Source organism: Jaculus jaculus, chromosome 9 (genome assembly GCF_020740685.1).
Source record: "Jaculus jaculus isolate mJacJac1 chromosome 9, mJacJac1.mat.Y.cur, whole genome shotgun sequence".
Taxonomy (NCBI): Eukaryota; Metazoa; Chordata; class Mammalia; order Rodentia; family Dipodidae; genus Jaculus; species Jaculus jaculus.
Genome location: NC_059110.1, coordinates 17,680,214 through 17,702,620, shown reverse-complemented (window position 1 = coordinate 17,702,620; position 22,407 = coordinate 17,680,214). Strand labels below are relative to the sequence as shown.

Genomic DNA, 22,407 nt, shown 5'->3' with positions numbered 1-22,407 from the left:
TGGGCACACCAGGGCCTCCAGCCACTGCAAATGAACTCCAGATGCATGCGCCCCTTGTGCATCTGACTAACGTGGGTCCTGGGGAATCTAGGGTCCTTAGGCTTCACAGGTGAGCATTTAACCACTAAGCCATCTCTCTAGCCCCTGAACATATATTTTTAATTATTTATTTATTTATGAGAGAGTAAGAAAAAGAAAGAGGGAGGGTGTGGGTATGTCAGGTTCCCTTGCCACAGCAAACAAACTCCAGAGACATGGGTCACTTTGTGTGTCTGGCTTTATGTGGGCACTGGAGAATCAAACCCTTGCTGGCAGGCTTTGCAAGCAAGTGCCTTTAACCATTGAGCCATCTCCTCGACCCTAAATGTATATTTTTAATGAAACTATATTATGATTATTTACTAATGTGACTTACACCAAATTTGTCTGTGGGAAATAGCATTCATTTTAACTTTTGCAGTTAAAGAACTGTATAAAACTTTCAATATTTCTTATTTCTTATTTTTCCTTTGGTTGTCTTCAGAATTGGTGCTTTTGTAACTTCATTCTTTTTAGGGTTACTAAATTGTGTGAAATTACATTAAACAGCAACTAGAGGATTTTGGAGTTTAAACCCTGACGGATAGGCCAACCCTTCAGAGTGGTCTCTGAACAGAGGGTGTGCCCAGCTGCCGGCAAGTTCACGCACGGGAATGCTAATTCTAAAACATCAAACTTGCAGTGTTTAATAGATTTCTGGATGTTTCTCTGTGGAAGTCTTGGCCTAGCCCTCTCCTTTCCCTCCTTGAGCCAAGAAAACTGAACCAGAACAATTCAATTTCAATTTGTGGAAAAACTAAAACCCAATGAGCCAAACAGTGCGAAGGTTTCTTGGGGTCTCTGGAGGGGAGGAGCATTTTGATCCCCGATGCTTGTTACTAACGTATCTGAAGGTCTGTTTAAGTGTTCTGAGATATACGTACAAGCATGTTTTTACAGTCTGAGAACCTTAGAAGCCAGGATGCCTTTCCTGTCCCAATCATTGTGTTATACGTTAAGCATTTGGAAAGAGCCCCAGAGAGGCCTCGGCAAGCAGATACTGCCTCTGGACTTATCATCCTAAAGGCGATTTGTTTTAAAGTTCGTAATCTCTAGGGCTACATAAGTGTCCCACATCTGCCCTGAATTGAAAACAGATTCCGACAGAGCCTTACATCAGTGCTGCAGAGCTGTGAGTCAGAGAGGACGTCCGCGCTGCTTACAGCGCACGTATGGCCCCACTGGCGACCAGCGGCTCCCCTCATGGAGGACCAAGATCACAGGGTACGTAAGCTGTCAACTGTCAAGTTTAAGTATTTTGGGGGAATCCTTCCGACACCTAGGCAGGCATATTCGGGAAAGAAGTGGTGGGATACTGTCTTTCTACAAATGTTTTGGGGGCTACCAAAGAATGGACTGGAATCCCTAGAAACTAGGCAACTTCAGTACTTCTCAGCCAAGACTTGCATTTCTATGACTGTTTGTTATATTATAAAAAAAAAAAGTATTAATATAATTATGTAGATATTTATTTTCTTCCACGCTTCGAAAAAGAAGTTCTATAAACCAAAAAAAAGATTTTTTTTTAGCTGTTTAACACCAGAGCTTTTCTAGCCACTGCTTATCTGAGAAATTATTTGAAAATATTTCCAAGACATGCTGAGAATGAAGGCTGAAACTGTACTTTGTACAAGTCTCTAGGGACTAAGGCCAGAACATTAACTGTTTAGTATCTAATATCCTACCAAAAAAGTCTGTCAGTCAGTCCGCTTGCTGGACAACTTTGTTTCTACTTCTCTTTGGAAATAGTGTCTTACAGTTTGTGAAATTATTTACCTTTTTAATTATGTTTGCTCACGAATGATGATTAAAGGGGAATAGAAAGCCACAAGCAAGGGACCACAGCCCAGATAACTGGATGTGTGAGTGCTTAGGCCTGCCCTGACTTTCTCGACATGCAGTTGGGGCTCCTTCTCTGATTCTAGACTGGCCTTCGGTGAGTGGAGGCCTCAGGGTGGCTCCTAGGACTCTTGTTTCAATTGCTGTCATTGTTTGGAGGAGGTGAGGACATTGTCTGGTACAGTTAGTACCAATGAAAGCTTTTTTGAGTGAAAATAGAAAGGTGGAAATGGGACCCTGGAAGAGATGTCATTTGGGAAGTAGAAAGCTGAGAGGACTCTGCTTGGGTGAATTCCGGACTCTTCTTTATCCAGTGGGACAAGAGATTGAGAACGGGGGAGCGAGGGTGATGGGTAACTGAGAGGTGACATTCACAGCAAGGGTATATGAAGTGAGTGGTGCCGTGGTGACGGCATGAACAACATGAGAATCAGTATGAGTATGAGAGGAAGAACCTGAGTCCTGTGAGAATGTTCAGGAGACCCAGGAAAGGTGGGATGGAAAGAAAGTGGACAGGTGCAGTGACCCGTTTTCCTCTAAACTTGGTCAGATGTGCTTATCAAGTGTTCTGACAGCACAAAGCGTGTTCTGTTCAGAGCGCTTCCCCTGGTCTCAGAAAATAATGGGCTGAGCACAGCCTAGTTGGCAGGTAACATTTTCCTCCCCGTGCCAAAAGACGGCTCGCTCTTGAGTGGTTGCCCACAGCTCTCAAAAGAGGGACGGCTTTTCAGATGCCAAAACTTGACTGGAAACTGTGTCATGGGACTAATGCCCTCTTAATCCCAGGGAGACAGGGGCTTTCTTTGAGCAAAGGAAGAGAGGACATTTGGGGTTTTGTGCTAGAGATGCAAAAAGATGTATTGATCAGCTCAGACAGAAAAAAGGAATTATCTATCAGGTGTCAAAATACCACTCCTGGCCTATCTAAGGCCACCATTGAAGGAGCTTTCAAACCTAGAGCAATGGCTCCAGAGCACATCAGCTTCCTTTTGGGGAAATGGTTGTGTATATGTCTTAATGTAACTAATGTAGTTAGCTTAATCTGGGAAGAAAATAAAAGACAATATGGCAGAAACTCCCAAAGTGAAACCCAGATTGAGAAATTAGCTTCTGTTACCTCAAGAATAGTACACATCTAAAACCCTCTTTCTCACCAACAAAATGAGCAGGTCTTCTCCAGGGGCCATTCTTTCACTTCCCTCCTCTTTTCCTCACAGCCCCACATTTGAACATCAGGCATTAGGTCAGAACCACTGTGGCAGCCACTGGCCATGCCACCATGCCAGTTCACAGCGTTATGGTCCCTCAGAAATCCTGCAAGCCATATTTGCAATTCCAAGCACATTATCCCCCAGAAACAAGGTTAGGCTCCCAGCTCAACTCGTGAATGCAAATGTATCCTAAAATAAAACCTGCTTCAAGTTTCCAGGAAAGGACTGAAAAAAACTTCTATCATTTTGTCTAATAATATTAGGAAATATTTACAACGACCTGTCATAATGCTTGAGAGAACATATTCTTATATAGCCCAGGCTGGCTTCCAGCTGGCTATGTAGATAAGGGTGACTGAACTTCTGATCCTCCTGCCTCCACTTCCCATGTGCTGAAATAACGGGTATGCATCGCAATGTCGAGGATTATGAGGTTGCCAAGGATCTACTCTAGGGCTTCATGCACACCCAGAAAGTACTCTACAACCTTTTTTTTCCCTAACTTTTTAGAGAGAATGAGAGAGACAGAGAGAAAGAGAGAATTGGCATGTCAGGGACTCGACCACTGCAGTTGAACTCCAGACGTTTGCGCCACCTAGTGGGCATGTGCGACCTTGTTTTTGCCTCACGTTGGTATGGCTGGCTAATGTGAGATCTGGAGAGTTGAATATGGGTCCTTTAGGCTTCTCAGGCAAGTGCCTTAACTGCTAAGCCATCTCTCCAGCCCGTCATCCATATTTTTCATATCCTGGTTCTTCTTCTTGGTCTTGTACACATTCCTTTCTTGGTATAAACCCTAAGTCCTTATCTGAGATACCCTGTCTCCTGCTCCCTCAAGGATTCCCTAGGTTGGAATCCAAGCAAATTCTTTGCGTATACTGTGCCACTGTGGATTTTGTCATCTGGAATGCCTTCTTTCCCCTTCCAACTCCTGATGCTCTCGGTCAGACATGGCCACAGCTTCCCCTCTGCCTCCTCCGAGATGACCCAAACTCCCATAACTGCTACCTGAGCCACCATCCTATCTGCAGAGTACTTCCCACCTTGCAGAGTACTTCAGGTGGCTCCTCTCTTGACCTTGCAAAGTTCTAAGGACCCCAGTTAAAAAGAATCCTGCCACCAGGCCTGGTGGAATGCAAGTATTCAGAAGCCAAGGTAGGAAAATCTACCAGTTCAAAGCCAGACTGAGCTACGTGAGACTGTTTCCAAAATGGGAAAGGGGCAGGGGAGATGACTTAGAAGCTAAGGGTGCTTGCTTGCATAGGTTCAATTCCCCAGCTCCCAGAAAAGCATGCATCCGGCACTCCATTTGCAGTGACAAACAAAAAAAAAAATAAAACTAACTAAAAAAAAAAATGCATGTGAATGTGAAAATAAATAACTTTTTTTTTAATCCTGCCTCACTATGGGGATATGGCTCAGTGCTTAAAGGCACTTGCTTGCAAAGCCTAGCAACTCAGACTCAATTCCCCATTACCCACATAAATACAAATTTACAAAATTGTACATGCATCTGGAGTTCATTTGCAACAGCAGGAAGTCCTGCTGAACCCATTCTCATTCATCAATCTCTCTGTCTCTCTTTCTTGCATGTAAATAAAAATAATTTTTTTAAAAATAAATAAAGGGGCCAGGCATAGTGGCACACACCTTTAATCCCAGCTCTCGGGAGGCAGAGGTAGGAGGATCACCGTGAGTTCAAGGCCACCCTGAGACTACAGAGTAAATTCCAGGTCAGCCTGGGCTAGAGTGAGAACCTACCTTGAAAAACAAAAATAAATAAATAGATGGGGCTTGAGAAAATGCTTAGTGGTTAAGGCACATGCTTGCAAAGCCTAAGGACAATTCTAAGGACAGGTTCAATTCTCCATGTCCCACATAAGCCAGATGCACATGGTGGCACATGTGTTGGAGTTCATTTGCAGTGGCTAGAGTCCCTGGCTCACCCATTCTCTCTCACTTTCTTTCCCCCTTCTCTTTGTCTCTAATAAATAAAAAATAAATAAATCTTAAAATAAATAAATAAAGGGCTGAAGAGATGGCTTAGCAGTTAAGGAGCTTACCTGCAAAGCCTAAGGACCCATGTTCAATAACTCTCCAGATCCCACTAAAGCTAGACACACAAAGGTGAGGCAAGTGCAAGGTCACACATGCCCACTAGGTGGCAAAAGCATCTAGAGTTTGTCACAGTGGCTGATGCCCTGGCATGCCTATTCCCTTTCCCCAACCCCCTTTCTCTCTCTAAAATTTAAAAAAAAAATTAAAAAATTAAAATTCTGCCTCAAAATTTTTAAAAATCCCTCCTCTTCACTTCAATTTTTTATGCCATAATATAAGCCCCAGTATATGTTAACATTGTCCACATTATAGTGAATATTTTTATATGTTGCCCCTTCCCTATGCTGGAAATTTCTTTAGATTTATAAAAATCTTGTCCTCAGGCTGGAGAGATGGCTTAGCGGTTAAACGCTTGCCTGTGAAGCCTAAGGACCCTGGTTTGAGGCTTGGTTCCCTAGGACCCATGTTAGCCAGATGCACAAGGGGGTGCATTTGCAGTGGCTGGAGGCCCTGGAGCGCCCATTCTCTGTCTCTCTGACTCTTTCTCTCTCTCTCTCTCTCTCTCTCTCTCTCTCTCTCTCTCTCTCTGTAAATCTCAAATAAATAAATAAATTAGAATGAACAAAAACTTTTTTTAAATCTTGCTCTCCTGGAAACATGCACACACATAGGCATGTACCATATATGCACATACCACACACATATGCACGTGTGTGTACATGCATGCAATAAAATGGTTTGGAGCCCTGATAATGTTTCCTAGAATGACCTTGACAGATTGACATTCTCAAGTAATTCCTTTAGTCTTGTGCTGAATCCTTACCTCCTCAAATCGCTTTGAGCCATTGGGTTCCATTTTTTTCTATCAAAGCAGTCACTTTTTCAAACAGTGGACACATTCAGCAAACTTAAATTGTGAACCAAGGGCATGCTCGGTAGGCAGAAATTATGGAGTTCTCTCCCTTTCAACCTGATTGAATTATTATAGAACTTCATGTAATAAACAGAGTCACTGTGCAGATGCTTCAAGGCTATGTGACGTATGCTATGACAAATCATTGCCGTGCCCCACGCTGATGGTTTGGGTCATGGTTCATGGATCCAAAGATAAGGAAAAGTATGTGAAGGGTTGAAAGGGGGCTTTGTCTGCCTCTAAAACATCCACCTTTCTGACTTAGAGAAATGAGAAACATAGCATCTTCTGTCCATCAGAAAATCCAGAGGACAGTTGAAGCCCCAATGCCCTCCTCAATGCCAGTGAGGAAAAAGAAAGGAAGAATAGGGAGAGTCAGTCAGTGTCCCTACCTTTTTTGTTTTGTTTTGTTTTGTTTTTCCTCTGCCAGCCTCCCTGAGAACAGCTTTCCTAAAAGCCTGTTCACACTGCCCTCCAGTCACCTTGGATTGTTTACACATCTGTTCAGGTGTCCTAGAAATAAATATTAAATTAAATTTTAATTCAATTTAAATTCTGAATAAAAAGCATTCCACAAACTGACTTAAAAAAGAACTGTCCAAAAGTAGGTCACATAGAAGAAGGCACTTTTGACTGCAAGAAACAATCCCATTCTTCACAAAATGCATCTGGCAAGTTGAATAAATACCTATTACAAATACAAATTAAGTTAGCTGTGCCCTTAGAGGAACCGATTTTTTTTTTTTTCTCACCACAAGACTGCCCCAAAATGTCAAGAAAACAAGCTCACTAAAATGAAATCTAACAGAAGGCAATTTTTAGGCAACTTTTCCATTGGGACAAATGGATCTTTAAGCAACTAGTTTTAGGCCAGTCGGTTACCTGGAGACCTTTGCAAGGGGGGCGGGGGAAGGGGGAAGAGATTTGGTCTGGAGAGATGGCTCAGCGGTTGGGACACTTGCCTGCAAAGCCCAGGGACTGGAGTCTAATTCCCCAGCACCCACTTAAAGCCGGATGCACAAGGTGGTACACGCATCTGGAGTTCATTTGCAGTGGCTAGATACCCTGGAGCACCCATACACACTCAATCTCTCTCTCTCTTTCTCTTCTTGCAAATAAATAAATAAAATATAAAAAGTTAGCTGGGCGTGGTGGCGCACGCCTTTATTCCCAGCACTCGGGAGACAGAGGTAGGAGAATCGTGGAGAGTTCGAGGCCACCCTGAGACTACATAGCGAATTCCAGGTCAGCCTAAGCCAGAGAGAGACCCTACCTCGAAAAACCAGTGTGTGTGTGTGTGTGTGTGTGTGTGTGTGTGTGTGTGTGTGTTAAAATAAAGAAAAGGAAGAGATGTGACTTAACCGAGTGGCCAAAATGTAGCGGATAACAATATTTTGCTGAATAATTCTAGACTAACTTAGCCAACTCAGCTCTCTCCTTAGGTCCTGTTGCCCCATGTGATGACGCCTCTAACGTGGGTTATTGTTGTGAGTAATTCTCAGATTGCATATAGATAACGCCTCCTAGAAAGGTCAGTTTCCTGGAAAACAAACGCCCCAGGTTTCTGGGATTTATTTCCAAATCTCCTACTTCAGAGTATGACTAGATTGCTCTGAGAACTGAATGAGATCATGTCCATCCTCCTACTCATTCTTTTATTTTTAATTCTTTTTATTCGTGCATGTGTGCATATGGACATATGTGTATAAGTGGGCCACAGCCCTCATGCGCAGGTCAAAGGACAACCTTAGGGTGTCTCTCCTGTCTTTCCACCTTCTTTGCAACAGGGTCTCCTGTACTATTTTGCCACGGGGGTGGCCAGTCTAGCTGGGCCATGAGCATCAGCGTTCTCTTGGCTCTGCCTTCATTGCTGTAGGCATGTTGGGGTTCCAGACACATGCATCACGTGTGCCCAGCTTTATGTGGGCACTGGGGAGTGAACTTAGTTTGACAGGCTTGCAAGCCATTTCCCCGGCCTGCGTTCATTCTTTAAAACAAAACAAAACAAAGCCGGGCGTGATGGCGCACGCCTTGAATCCCAGCACTCGGGAGGCAGAGGTAGGAGGATCGTCATGAGTTCGAGGCCACCCTGAGACTACAGAGTTAATTCCAGGTCAGCCTGGACCAGAGTGAGACCCTACCTTGAAAAACCAAAACAAACAAAAAAAAAAAAAATCCATTCTTTCTCTCTCCCTACCTGCCTATTTCTCACTCTCTCTTTCAAGTAAATAAATGAAAATAAAATATTTTTTAAAAAAAAATTGGGATAGAGAGTTTGCCTAGTGGTTAAGGTGCTTGCCTGCAAAGCGAGAGTTCGATTCCCCAGAACCCATGTAAGCCAGATGCACAAGAGAGCACACATGTCTGGAGTTCATTTGCAGTGACTGAGGCCCTACACACCAATTTTTTCCTCTCTCTACCTGCCTATTTCTCTCTCTCTCTTCTCTCTCTTTCTCAAATAAATAAATAAAAATAAAATAAAGAAGGGAGGTAGTCAGCCAGGTGTGGTGGCACACGCCTTTAATCCCAGCACTCGAGAGGCAGAGGTAGGAGGATCGCCGTGAGTTCAAGGCCACCCTAAGACTACAAAGTGAATTCCAGGTCAGCCTGGGCAAAAGTGAGACCCTAACTCGAAAAACCAAAATAATTAAGTAAATAAGAGGGCAGGTAGCTTAAAGATAAAGCACTTGCCTAGCATATTCAAGGCCCCAGGTTCCATCCCATCACCAAAAAAATAAATAAATATCTTAAATTTTAGGAAATCAGTAGGTGAAATCACTTATTCTATTTTATAGAATGGGGTATTATCAATCTACAGAATCAAAGAGAAAGTCTACTGAGCTGTTTTTTAAATTTTTCATTTATTTATTTGTTGAGAGAGAGAATGGGCAGGCTAGGGCCTCTAGCCACTGCAAACAAACTCCAGGCGCATGAACCACCATGTACATCTCGCTTATATGGGCTTAGAGGAGTAGAACCTGGGTCCTTAGGTTCACAAGCAAGTGCCTTAACCACTAAGCCATCTCTACAGCCCTTGAGTTATTTTTATTAATACATACACTCTAGATGTCCAGAAAAAGAGAGAAATAGCAACATAAGCACATGATCTAGAAATGAAGGAGGAAATGCCAGACAAACCAAAAAACAACTGACGAAATTCAGAATGGCTGCATTAGGATAGCTAGAGAGGGCTAGAGAGACCTGGTAGCCCACTCAAATTTCTGGTCCAAGCCTGGCATCGTGGCACACATCCTTAATCTCAGCACTCGGGAGGCAGAGGTAGGAGGATCACCATAAGTTCAAGGCCACCCTGAGACTCTGTAGTGAATTCCAGGTCAGCCTGGGCTAGAGTGAAACCCTACCTTGAAAAAACAAAAAAAATAATAATAATAATAAAATTTCTGGCCCAAGCCTGTCCTCTTGCCCCAGGCTCATGTGTCCCTTATGACACAGCGGCAGTCCCCGGTTTGTAGCTTGGTTTTTCTTCCAGAGATAACACCCTGAAGGTGCATCCAGAGAGCACGTGAAGCAAGAGAAAACCTTTACCTCCTGTTAAGGACGCCTAGAGCCCTGGTCACCTGGATCCCAACCCTGCCCAGCCTCCGTTCGAGCAAGTGTGTCATGTGCTCGCCCAGAAGGGAGGATTTCCAGCCTTCTCATCTGGAGACCTCAGGATAACACACCTGAGTCAGCAGCTCCTTAAACTAATCACTCCCATGAAGCTGGTGGACTGAATAAAGAGGAGAACATGAGAAAGAAAGAGATGGTGATGGGTCAGCTCCTTCCTCCTCCTCCCTTCCACCTTCCCCAGCCTCTGTGACTGCTGCCCTGGGCCTTGAGACAGTTGCTGCAGACTCCGACCACATACATGCCTTCCTTCCATTTCCTTCCATGGAGCTCTGGCTGGCTGGAACGCAAGCAGAGTGGCTGTGTGTGTGTGTGTGTGTGTGTGTGTGTATGTGTATGTGTGTGTGTGTGTGTGACGTAGCTATGAGAGAACAAGAGCACAGCCCACGTGGTCAGGACTAGGTCTATGTAACCAGCATCCACACTGAGCTAGTAAGGGGTTTCCTCATCTGCACCTCCTCTTGCAATACCTGGAGCCATATGGGACACACACTGAGTTGTTTGGGGCAACTTCATCATCTGTGTCATAGGAAGGATCAGTAAGGGTTTGAGAGATGGCTCAGCTCAGTTAGAGAGATGGTTAAGGGGCTTGCCTGCGAAACCAAAGGAGCCAGGTTTTTTGATTCCCCAGTACCCAAGTAAGCCAGATGCACAAGGTGGCACATGCATCTGTTCATTTGCAGTGAATAGAGGCTCTGACACACTCATTCTCTATCTGCCTCATTCTCTATCTGTCTATCTATCTATCTATCTATCTCTCACACAAATAAATAAATAAAATATTTTTATAAAAGAGAAGTACAGTAAACATTATATACCAGGAGAGAACCCCTAATGCCCCCATGACATTACAACTTAACTCAATGTCTGTTCACAGCAAAGCATATGAGCTACTTCAGGCTGAGACAGAAGTCACCCCAGTTACTAACACATGAACTGACCAGGAGGGTTTTGATGATAAGAACCAACAGGCAGGGCCTGAGGCTGATGGCCCAACGGGGGCAGCATTTGCTACCAAAATATAAATTCTAAGTATAGGGCTGGAGAGATGGCTTACTGGTTAAGGCACTTGCCTGCAAAGCCAAAGGACCTGGGTTCTATTCTATGGTACCTTTTAATCCCAGCACTCCAGAGGCAAGAGGATTGCTGTGAGTTTGAGGCCAGTCTGAGACTACATAATGAATTCCAGATCAGCCTGAGCTACAGCATGACCCTATCTCAAAAAATGAAAGAAAAAAACTAACACTGCTATGTGCTCTGTTTTCTTTATGCCTTTTATCCCCCCCCCAGTCTTCTCCCGAGCTTTGAAGCCTTATGTTATGCATAAGTTAATATTCTGATTTTCTACTTAAATTTTATCAAATGCATTTCCTCGCGGTGCTAAAACTCTTGGTAAACATCTTCTTTTTAAGTCTATGTAATAATGTTCCAACTCAAAGAGGAAGCGCAGGACTGCAAAGATGACCAATGGCTAGAGGTGCTTGCTGGCAAAGCCTGACAGCTTGGTTTTTATTCCCAGCGCCTACATAAAGCCCAACATGAAAAGTGTCTTATGTATATATTCAGAGCTCATTTGCAATAGCAAGAGTCCCTAATACACCACCACACCACAGACACATACACGCACATAAATACATAATATTTTTTTTGAAAAAGAGGTAACATAGCCCAGTGTGGTGGTGGCCCACGCCTTTAATCCCAGCACTTGGGAGGCAGAGGTATGAGGATCATTGAGAGTTCAAGGCCACCCTGAGACTACATAGTGAATTCCAGGTCAGCCTGAGCTCGAGTGAAACCCTCACTTGAAAAAAAAGAGAGAGAGAGAGAGAGATAACACAATTTTCCCCATCATTTTTCTTTGTTGGAGTTTCTAAAGTTGTTTCCAAGTTTTTCAAACTGCCAATAATGCTATGATGACTTTGTGGCATGGGTGTGTGTTTTTTTTCCCTCGTTTCAGACTACGTTCTCCCCAAAGAGTCCCCAAACTAGAGCAACTCAGTCAAGTGATATCAACATTTTTGAGGCTAAGTGAATCTTTTTTTTACACAGATTGTTGAAAAGTTTGCTTAATATTTAATACCAAGCTCTTTAGACAAAATGAATAAACCAGCAAGTCCACGTCCATCATACAACTTAGAAAACATACGACAGACACGTGCAGTGAAAGCCCTTCCAGACTTCTCACAGCCCAACTCCCTCAGCTTCCCCCCCCGAAAAAAAAAAAGCCATAATTCTGAATTTGTATTCTCAGAGACTTTTTTTTTTTTTTGAGAAACAGAAAATGAAGGACAAAAGAAGAGCTGAAGACAGTTCAGTGGTTGAACACTTGCCTAGCTTGTGTAAGACCCTGGGCTCCATCGTCTCCAGCACTGCAAATAAAATGGGAGAGAGAGAGAGAGAGAGAGAGAGAGGAAGGAAGGAAGAGACAGCAGATACATCTGTTGAGCCATGTAATAAACTGGATGAAAGCAGAAAGACTCAGGTCTGAAGTCAAGCTTGAATCTGGCGCTAGAATTCACTACGTGCAACCTACTCATTTTCCAATGCCTGGTTTCTTTTTTAACTGGTTTTTTTGTTTTTTTTGTTTTGTTTTGTTTTGTTTTTGCTTTTCGAGGTAGGATCTCACTCTAGCCCAGGCTGACCTGAAATTCACTCTGTAGTCTCAGGGTGGCCTCGAACTCACAGCGATCCTCCTACCTCTGCCTCCCGAGTGCTGGAATTAAAGTGTGAGCCACCACGCCCGGCCCTTGTTAAGTCATCTTTTAAAGCTATCCTTTTAAAATTTTTATTTACCTGTTTGCACAAGTGTGTGTGCGTGGATGAAGGCCTCTGGCCACTGCAAACAAATACCAGATGCTTGTGCAACCTTTTGCTTCTGGCATACATAGCTGGTTTGGGAACTGAACCTGGGCCCCACAGGCTTTTCCAAGCAAGCGCCTGTAACCACTGAGCCATCTTCTCAGGCCAAAGCCTGGGTCGTTGAGGTGGAAAGGGAGGGCGAAGCTGACATTATCCTCGCTGTGGCTGTGGCTTAGCCCAGAGCCACACCCGCACCTCTTGGAGGACACAGCGTCACAGTAGAGCCACTGAGTGCAGCCCAAGGAAGCCATTTTTAAGATGGTAGTCACAAAACTCTTTATAAGGTTTTGTGAGGGGCAGATTATTATCTTACTTGCGGATATTTTTTTGTTTTGTTTTCAAGAGCGGTAAGAGGCTGTGCATTTTCTCTTTCTTCGGTAGTCCTTGGGTTTCAGCACAGACATCCCTGTGATGTCTGGGGCGGCTCCACGGCACATTCTCGTGTGTGTGTGTGTGTGTGTGTGTGTGTGTGTTGTGGTTACCTTTTGCTGCTGGCACAACACACCCAACTGAAAGCGCTTGATGGAAAAAAGGGGTTGGTTTTGGTTTACAGTCCCAAGAGGACGCTTCTTTTTTTCTTTTTTTTTTTTTTAATTTTTTTATTTATTTATTTGAGAGTGACAGACAGAGAGAGAAAGACAGATAGAGGGAGAGAGAGAGAATGGGCGCGCCAGGGCTTCCAGCCACTGCAAACGAACTCCAGACGCGTGCGCCCCCTTGTGCATCTGGCTAACGTGGGTCCTGGGGAACCGAGCCTCGAACCGGGGTCCTTAGGCTTCACAGGCAAGCGCTTAACCGCTAAGCCATCTCTCCAGCCCAAGAGGACGCTTCTTGATGGCAGGAGAAAGCATGGAAGAGCAGGGGCTTGATGTCGCCTCCGCCACAACAGGTGGTAACAGCAGCAGAAGAGTGAGCCCAACGGACCGGCAAGCGAGGGGCTGAGGGGATCACAGGGGAATATGGGATGGTCTGAGGAAGCGCCACAGCTGTAACCCTGGTCTCACTTACACTGCCTGAGGGTGGCCCGACATCTGGATTACAGGCCAGGTGAGCTGTGGTAAGCAGGTGTCCACATACTCCCGAACCATCGGGATCTCAGGCTGTCGAGTGTTAGAGCCTAAAGAGGCTGCATCAGGCTCTGAATCTTGTCATGGTTGGTGCTTGTTAAGTTCTTGCATCATCAACATCTCTAGGAAAATGAGTCCTTCCTAAAGAACATACCCTTCCTTTAAAAAGTACATACTGGTGGGCTGGAGAGATGGCTTAGCAGTTAAGCACTTGCCTGTGAAGCCTAAGGACCCCGGTTCAAGGCTCGATTCCCCAGGACCCACGTTAGCCAGATGCACAAGGGGGAGCACGCGTTTGGAGTTCGTTTGCAGTGGCTGGATGCCTTGGGGTGCCCATTCTCTCTCTCTCTCTCTCTCTCTCTCTCTCTCTCTCTCTCTAACTGCCTCTTTCTTTCTCTGTCACTCTCAAATAAATAAAAATAAAAAATGTAAAAATATTTTAAAAAGTACATACTGGGGATGGAGAGATGACTCGGTGGTTAAGGTACTTGCCTGCAAACACCAACATCCTGAGTTTGATTCCCCAGTGCCCAAGTAAAGTCAGATGTTCAAAGAGCACGTGTATCTGCAGGCTGTTTGTAGTGGCTGGAGGCCCTGGCAACATATTCTCTGTCTGTCTCTCTTCTGTCTCTCTTTCTGCTTGCAAGTAAACAAATAAGAATATTAAAAAAAAAAAAAAAGTACATGCTGAGGCTGGAGAGATGGCTTAACAGTTAAGGTGCTTGCTTGTGAAGCCTAAGGACCCAGGTTTAATTCCCCAGTAAACCAGATGCACAAGGTGGTGCATGTATCTGAAGTTCATTTGCAGTGGCTGGAGGCCATAGTGCACCCATTCTCTCTATCTGCCTCTTTATGTCTCTTCATGCTCTCATGCCAGGTCTCTGATGTCACTAGGATGAAGCAGAGGCTCCAGGGAATACACTCCATCTCCCTGGGATCCTTATGCAGCACCCACAGCCACACGCCAAGGAGTCTTCCCAGTGGCTTTGGAAGAGCCAGTACCATAGTGGAGTGTCAATATATCCTATCCTCTCCCACTGATGGACCAGTACCATAGTAGAGTGTCAATATATCCTATCCTCTCCCACTGATGGACCAGTACCATAGTAGAGTGTCAATATATCCTATCCTCTCCCACTGATGGACCAGTACCATAGTAGAGTGTCAATATATCCTATCCTCTCCCACTAATAGACCAGTCCCATAGTGGAGTGTCAATATACTCTATCCTCTCCCATTAACGTCCAGCCAGGGGGTAGTCTGGCCAGCAGCAGCTGAAGCCCTGGGAAATGGAGGACTTTGGTGACAAATATTTGCATTTGGTGGCCCATGATCCCAAGCTCTCCTTTTACCACAGTTCCACCTCTGCTGGTGGCAGGGACCCTGTGCTTTTCCCTGCTGACATGTTTCAGATCTTTACCAGGCTCCTTGGTAACGATCCACAGCTCCCTCAACCTCAGCCACAGCCATCTCTGCAGAGTTCCAACATACCCTTTATCAGAGATAGAGACTCGCTATGCACATCACCCTAAATCTGAGTGACATCTTTGTGAACTCTGTCTTTGGATGTCTGTATTGAAGATTGTTTAATCTTGGGTCTGACTGTCACTACATTTTCTGCAGTGTGTGTGTGTGTGTGTTTCTCCTCTGTTGTTTCAACACCTCCCAGTTGGGAATCGTTTGTAAATTTAGTCAATGAGCATTTAACACATTCCCTTTGATGAAGATGTCAAGTCTGAGCTCGTCGCTGGCATCCCACCAGACATCTCCCCCTTTGCCCAAGCGATTTGTGTTTACCTACTCTTAACTGCTTAGCAATGGTGTCTTATTTGTTGGCCCAATAGGGAACTAACCTTTAGTCTTCTCTGGGAAAAAAAAAGGTAGTGTTTGAGTTTTGTAAGAAGATGTTTAAATCTGTATTCCAAGCAGGTCCACTTTACTGGCAGGGTTTCATTTCCACCAAACAAAACGAACGGCAGACAGAACAAACATTTCATAATCACCCTAACCGGCCCGCCTGTGGCAACCACACACAAGCTTGAGCCGAGGGGCTTTTGCAAGAACAAATATCAAACTCAACACCTGCAGGCTCTTGCCATCAGCAAGGCTTCTCGGATTTCATTATGACTTGATCTCTGAAGAAGGAGTGTGTGTCGAGTGTGCTTTGCAGTCACTTAGAGAAGGCAGAGTAAGCGACAGGGTGGCTTGGGATTCGCCTAGGAGATGAGCCCTCCTTACCAGCACCCCAACCAGGAATTGTGCCCAACCCTGAAACAGCCATAGAAACACAGTCTGTCTCCAAAGTTAGAGACTGAACAAGAAACGGCGCACAGATGTCTTTAAAAGTCAAGCACTGGAAATTGAACATAATTAAAAATGTAGAAATAAGTGGAGGGAAGGAATTGAACTAGATGTTTATCTTCACATGAAGTGGAAAACGTTTTATCAGCGTAAGAACACAGTCCCACTGCATTAGGTCTTATCTAATTTCTTACCTACCATATCTGTGCGCCTCGCTCACCCTTCTCTGGCTTCAAGAATATTTCAGTTCTGCGATTTCCTACTTCTTGGTAAATCACACACCAATCTTTAAAAAAAAAAAAAGGAGGGGCTGAAGAGATGGCTCAGTGGTTAAGGCACTTGCCTATAAATTTGATGACCTAGTTCTGGGAATTGAACCCAGATCTTTAGTTTTTACAGGCAAGTACCTTAACCGCTGAGCCATATCTTCAGCCCTCTCATGCCCATCTTTGAACTGTTTCAAACGTTCTTGGAATCTACACACTTGAGCACACACATGTGTACACACATGCACACATGCACCACTTTACAGCTACTCTACGATCAGTAAAAGGGGTCCTGGAACAGTTATCTTAACCTTTCCCTCCTGGCTCTCAGCAGCCAGCCCCCAAGAACCCAGCATCTTGCCCAGGTCATTTGTATCAGGGCCTGGTTACCAAACATGATGGGCCAGAGAAATTTCACTGTCTGGCCTTCAGATTACTAGAGTTTGCAAACTAGAGACCTGTCGAGTCTCTCACAGTGCATAATGTAAGGGCACTTCTGTGCCCTTTATGTTGTTTTTTTTTTTTTTTTTTTAAATTGCGACCAAAAGAAAAAGAAAAAGAAAAACAAAATACAATGTGTGGTTCAAGGGATTGTTTAGGTTCATTCCTAGCCCAAGTCATGTGGCAGTCTGTTACTGGAGAAAAGTAGACAGGTTATACTTGTTATATATATGTTATAGTTATATATATGTTATATGTATGTGTATGTATGTATGTATATATATATATGTGTGTGTATATATATATATATATATATATATATATATATATATATATATATATGTTATATAGTATAGGAGGATGATGGGCAAGGAAAGAGAGGGACGGGAGCTGCTAGTGTTAGCTCAGGGAGGAACAAGGATGACTCACCTTGTGCAAACACACCATGCATTGGCCCTTTCATGGTAGATGTGATTGACCCAATGCTACCTGAGCTTCAATGTCTCACGGTCTTCAAGAGCTCTTGCCTCTTTTTATTGCTATTTTCCTTTTTCTAATGACTTTGGGTTGAAAGGCAGTGACATGGTAAGAGGAAGGCCATGTCCCTCGATCTGTCTCCAGGCTTCGGGTACATCTGTCTGGAGGAGGTATTGCAGGCTTTTTCACAGCAGAATACTCTGAAAATGATGGTGTTTGGGAATAGGTGTCTTTTAAACCTTAATCAGCCACAGAGGCGTCGACATAGATGGTCCTTCCTGATAAGGCCATCAGACCTGGAGAATATGTGAAAAGTAGGAAGCTAGACACGGGCCCTGGCGCACCCATTCCCCCTTTCTCTTTCATTCTCTGCTTGCAAATAAATAAGTAAATATATACATATTTTTAAAAGCAGCTTGCATCGTTAATGCTGGTAACACAATAGAGCAGAGAATGAAAGAAAAAAAAAACCCACTGGATATGGAACTAGCTTTGTGAATGTATTAGGGAAGTGTCTTCTGGTGTGGGGAGTAGAAGGTGGCAGAGCTGTCTTCCCGCATGGTCTCTTCACAGATTCACACAGCGGGGAGAGACAGCCCAGTCTTCTTTCCTGCCTCAGGGAGTCTATATCGCTGAACCATCCAATCTGAATAACTATCCAATTCACATTAAAAAAAAATCCCCTCTCTCTCTCCCTGCCTCTCTCTCTCTCTCTCTCTGTCTCTCTCTCTCTCTCTCCTTCTCTGCTTCTTTCTCCCTCTCAAATAAATAAATATTTAAAAAAAGAAGAAGGGGGCTGGAGAGATGGTTTAGCAATTAAGGCATTTGCCTGCAAAGTCAGAGGATCCCAGTTCGACTCTCCAGGACCCACGTAAGCCAGATATACAAGGGGGTGCATGCATCTGGAGTTTGTTTACAGTGGCTGGAGGTCCTGATATGCCTATTCTCTCCCTCCCTCCCTCCCTCTCTCTCTCTCTCTCTCCCCTTCCTCCTCTGCTCCTTTCTCTCTCTCAAATAAATAAATAAATATTTTTTAAAAATCACTGTGTGCCCTTGACTCTGGGCTCACCTGCTATCCACCACCAGCAGAAAGTAATACAGCTGCCTGGGGGTCCCTCTACTTCAGACTCCCATCCTGCCTCATTCTGGGATTTGGGCTCATGAAGCCTTCCACAGAAATGGGATTTTTTTTTTGAGGTATGAATATTAACATAGATATGAGTAGCACTCTGCCTTCCGGCATTAGCAAGTCTTTATGCACTGGCCTGTGGGGGCTCTGCGCCTCCAAAAGTCACCTGTAGTAGGCTCTGCCATGGGAGAGCTGTGAGTGGCATACTGGGACCGACATTAAGTCCCACGGGAACTCAGTCACTCAGGATGTGGCCAGCATCAGAGCTGAGCCTTGACAGCTCCAGTCCCTTTTGCACTAGATGAGCATCAGACCACAGCAACTATGGCAAATGGTATGTAAATTCCACTTACCATAGGCTCAATGCTATGGAAGTTTGAATTAAATGTGCCCCATAGCCTCTTGTGTTTTGAATACCTGTTCCCTTGCTGGAGGCAATTTGGGAGGTGTGTTATTGGGGGGCAGGTCTTGACGCCTATTAGTCCAGCCCATTGAGTGTTCAGAGCTAGCTCACTCTTGCTGCTCCTGCCCCACTGCTGATGCATGAAGATGGGAGCTGGCTGCCTCCTCTGCCACCTTTCCCCATCATGATGAAACTTCCCCTCAAAACTGTGAAACCGGGGCTTGAGAGATGGCTTAGTGGTTAAGCGATTGCCTGTGAAGCCTAAGGACCCCAGTTCGAGGCTCAATTTCCCGAGAAATTTCCCACGAAAACCAGATGCACAAGGGGGTGCACACATCTAGAGTTCGTTTGCAGTGGCTGGAGCCCTGGTGTGCCCATTCTTTCACTCTCTCTCTCTCTGCCTCTTCTCTTTCTGTCTCTCTACTAGATAAATAAAAATAAACAAAAAAAACGTTTAAATAAATTTTAAAATCTGGAACCCTGAAACAAACCTTTTCCTCCCATAGCTGCTTCTGGACAGATGTATTGTCCCAACAACAAGAAAGTTACTGCTATATGTGGCAAGCCTTAAAAGGTCTGTGTGGGGCTGAAGAGATGGCTTAGTGGTTAAGCGCTTGCCTGTGAAGTCTAAGGACCCTGGTTTGAGGCTCACTTCCCTAGGACCCATGTTAGCCAGGTGCACAGGGGGCGCACACATCTGGAGTTCATTTGCAGTGGCTAGAGGCCCTGGTGTACCCATTCTCTCTCTCTCTGTCTCTCTCTATATATCTCTCTCTATCAGTCTCTTTCTCTGTTTTTCTCAAATAAATAAATAAAAATGAATGAAAATTTAAAAACATATATATATATATATATATATATATATATATATATATATATATATATATATAATTTGAAAAAAAGGTCTGTGTGACTTAACAGCAACTCCTCCCCCACCCCCCACAAAATAAATCAGATCAATTACAATCTATGATAATCTAAAAGACTCCATTCAGGGCTGGAGAGAGGGCTCAGCTGCTAAAGATACTTGCTTGCAAAGCCTGATGGCCTAGGTTTGAGTCCCCAGTACCTATGTAGAGCCAGATGCACAAAGTGGCACATGCATCTGGAGTTTGTTTGCAATGGCAAGACACCCTGGAAGTGCCCATTCCCTCTTTCTCTCTCCTTGAAAATAAATACAAATATATTTAAAATAAGAGACCTCATTCAACTTGCACATAATGCCTTATAACATGACCAATGGGCCACCTGCAAATGCCTGACAATCCGCAGAGCAGAGCAGACGCTGCCCTCCATCTCCTCAGGCTACCTTCGGGCCAGAAATCTGCAGCCAGGCAAGCAGCCTCCTTCCTCTCGCATTTCTGTCCGACAAACACCTGGTTGGCAGAGATGTCCTTAAGCTCCTTGTTTTCTGCCCTTTAGAAGTGGAACGATGCCCACGAGGGTTCGAGGAAGAGAACAGATGGACATCACTTGCTTGGCCCCAACACTAACCCCACTGGGAGCCCCACCTGCTTTTCTCTTGTGTGGGGGCTCCAGCTTGTCCTGGTACTTCTCATGCCAGATCTACACCTCTAGATTCTGCAGTTCGGCATCCGGAGGCTTTCCCATAACGGACAGTGAATTTGGATCCTGAGGGAAGCCAGCATCTAATACCTTCCAACAAGTCACCGGCACTGTGCCCTCAGTTCTCTGCCAAGAGTGCTGTAGGTTTACCCTAGAACAACCACCTATCAGCTGTCCTTGAAGGAGGAAAAGGGAAATTTATTTGTTGGAACTCAGGAGGTATTTTCCATGATTATACATTCTGTGAGCGTGGACACTCACCAGTAAGCACGAGAAACCTGAATGAGACAGGGTGATTAGCCTAATTTGGGGGGTTGAATTGTTTCATGAGAAAGCCCGTGGATTGCAACTGAGCTTTTGCACGGTTCTTGCACAGTTCCCCCAGGTTGGTACCCCTGCACCAATGTGCAATTGCCTTTGGTCACTCAGCTGTTTCTGGAATGGTGCACTCTGATTCTGCACAGAAATTCAACCCAAGGTTACAAATACCTTTGCAGGTGTGTTGTTGGCCACAGGAGAAAACGGACAAGAATTTCAATGTCACAAAGCCAAGAAATGATCACAAGGTCAGTGGACCCTAATCAGGGGTAGAGACCAAGAACACTTGAGAGCAGAAACCAGTGACTGAATTAAAAATCACTGGGAGCGCAGACTTTGGCAGTCAGCTTATCAATGGCCTCTTACCATAGCGGCTCAGGGGGAATGAACAAAGGACTTGACTTCTGCAGAAAGGGGTGATGAGTGGGTCAGGCTTCCTTCCTCAGAGCAACACCCCAACTAGAATGAGAGACTTAGGTTCTTTCTCACCAGGATGACAGGAAATTTGCTTAGCAACCTTGCCTAGTCATAATTAAGTACTTTATATATGGCTGCTGTTTTATTTTTGGGATGTGTGTGTGTTATTTGTGCTCCTGTGCAGGAATGCACACGTATGGAGGTGAGCACACCCATGCTTATGGAGGCCAGAAGCCCATGTCACGTGTCTTCCTCGATCACTGTGCCACTCCTTTTTAGAGACAGGGGTCTCTTGCTGGACTTGGAACTCACCAGTTCATGTCAACTAGCTTATCAGCAAACTCCAGGAATCTTCTTGCCTCTGCCTCCCCAAAACTTAGTCAGGTACACACCGACACCATCCAGCTTTTCTTTTTTCCACATGGGTGTTGAGGATCCAAACTCAAGTTCTCATGCTTACACAGCAAACATTGTATGAACCAGGCCGTCTTCTCGCGTCCCCTGAGGCTGCTGCTCTGATCACTTCTCTGCAGAAAAGGACCTCGCTTTCTGCTGATGCCCAGTTGTGGATGGCCCAGGTTTTAAATCATACCTTATAAGTGGCAGCGTGACGCTATGTAGCTCAGCCCGTATGATCGAATCCCGAGGTCCGATTTGTAATGAATGGGGTAAAGATGGTGGAGCCAAATAATTGCCTGCAAAGGGTAACTTGTGTTTGCATTTGCTGGATGGGAAAAGGCACGTGGGTGAAGCAGCAATTTTCTCTCTAAAGTACTTCAACAGCTCAGTGGGGGTCTCTACCCTCAGCTCTCCGGGCTACCTGTTGACATTTTACCTTTTCCAAAGAATCTGAGTTGAAAATCTTAGCACGGGTCATTTGTTAAGTGCATAGAATCTGGTTCCCACTTTTAAAGAGAAAGAAAAAAAAATTCACAAGGGTCTTTTGAGTCATCACTGCTGCTCTCTGAGTCTTATTTCTCTCTCCCTCTCTCTCTCTCTCTCTCTCTCTCTCTCTCTCTCTCTCTGACTCACTCTCATACACATACAAATGCACACACACACACACACACACACACACACACACACACACACATGTGCACAGTCAGTGTGACTGTAGCTTTCATATAAGATACAATGAATGCGTTCACATCCTGGGGGGAGCCAACAAGCCAGTGCCCTCCCACAATTCACTAAACACTGCTCCCCATTTCTCTGCCAGCAACGCTATAACGTGATCTTTACCTTACAACAGCCATGTCAGTCATCCTGAGAAGAGAAAAAAATGACCTTGCTTTCCCTTGTGTGGTGATGTCAAATCCACTGTCCCTAATTCAACCCGATCTGGAAGAATATAAGGGCATTTAAGATCTGAAAGCTCTAAGATTATGTGTGATCCAATTTTACAGATTATTTTACAATTATGTGTGACTCCATTTT

At 44.6% G+C, this 22,407-nt stretch overlaps 1 protein-coding gene across 1 annotated transcript in view; it reads left to right on the top strand.

Moving 5' to 3' along the window:
• Positions 1-1,282: 1,282 nt before the first annotated feature.
• Sash1 (SAM and SH3 domain containing 1) overlaps positions 1,283-22,407 on the top strand; it is a 252,044-nt gene continuing 230,919 nt past the window's right edge. Inside the window, exon 1 of the mRNA XM_045158593.1 lies at positions 1,283-1,302. The gene's annotated coding sequence lies outside the window, so the exon portion shown is untranslated. The remainder of the gene's footprint in view (positions 1,303-22,407) is intronic.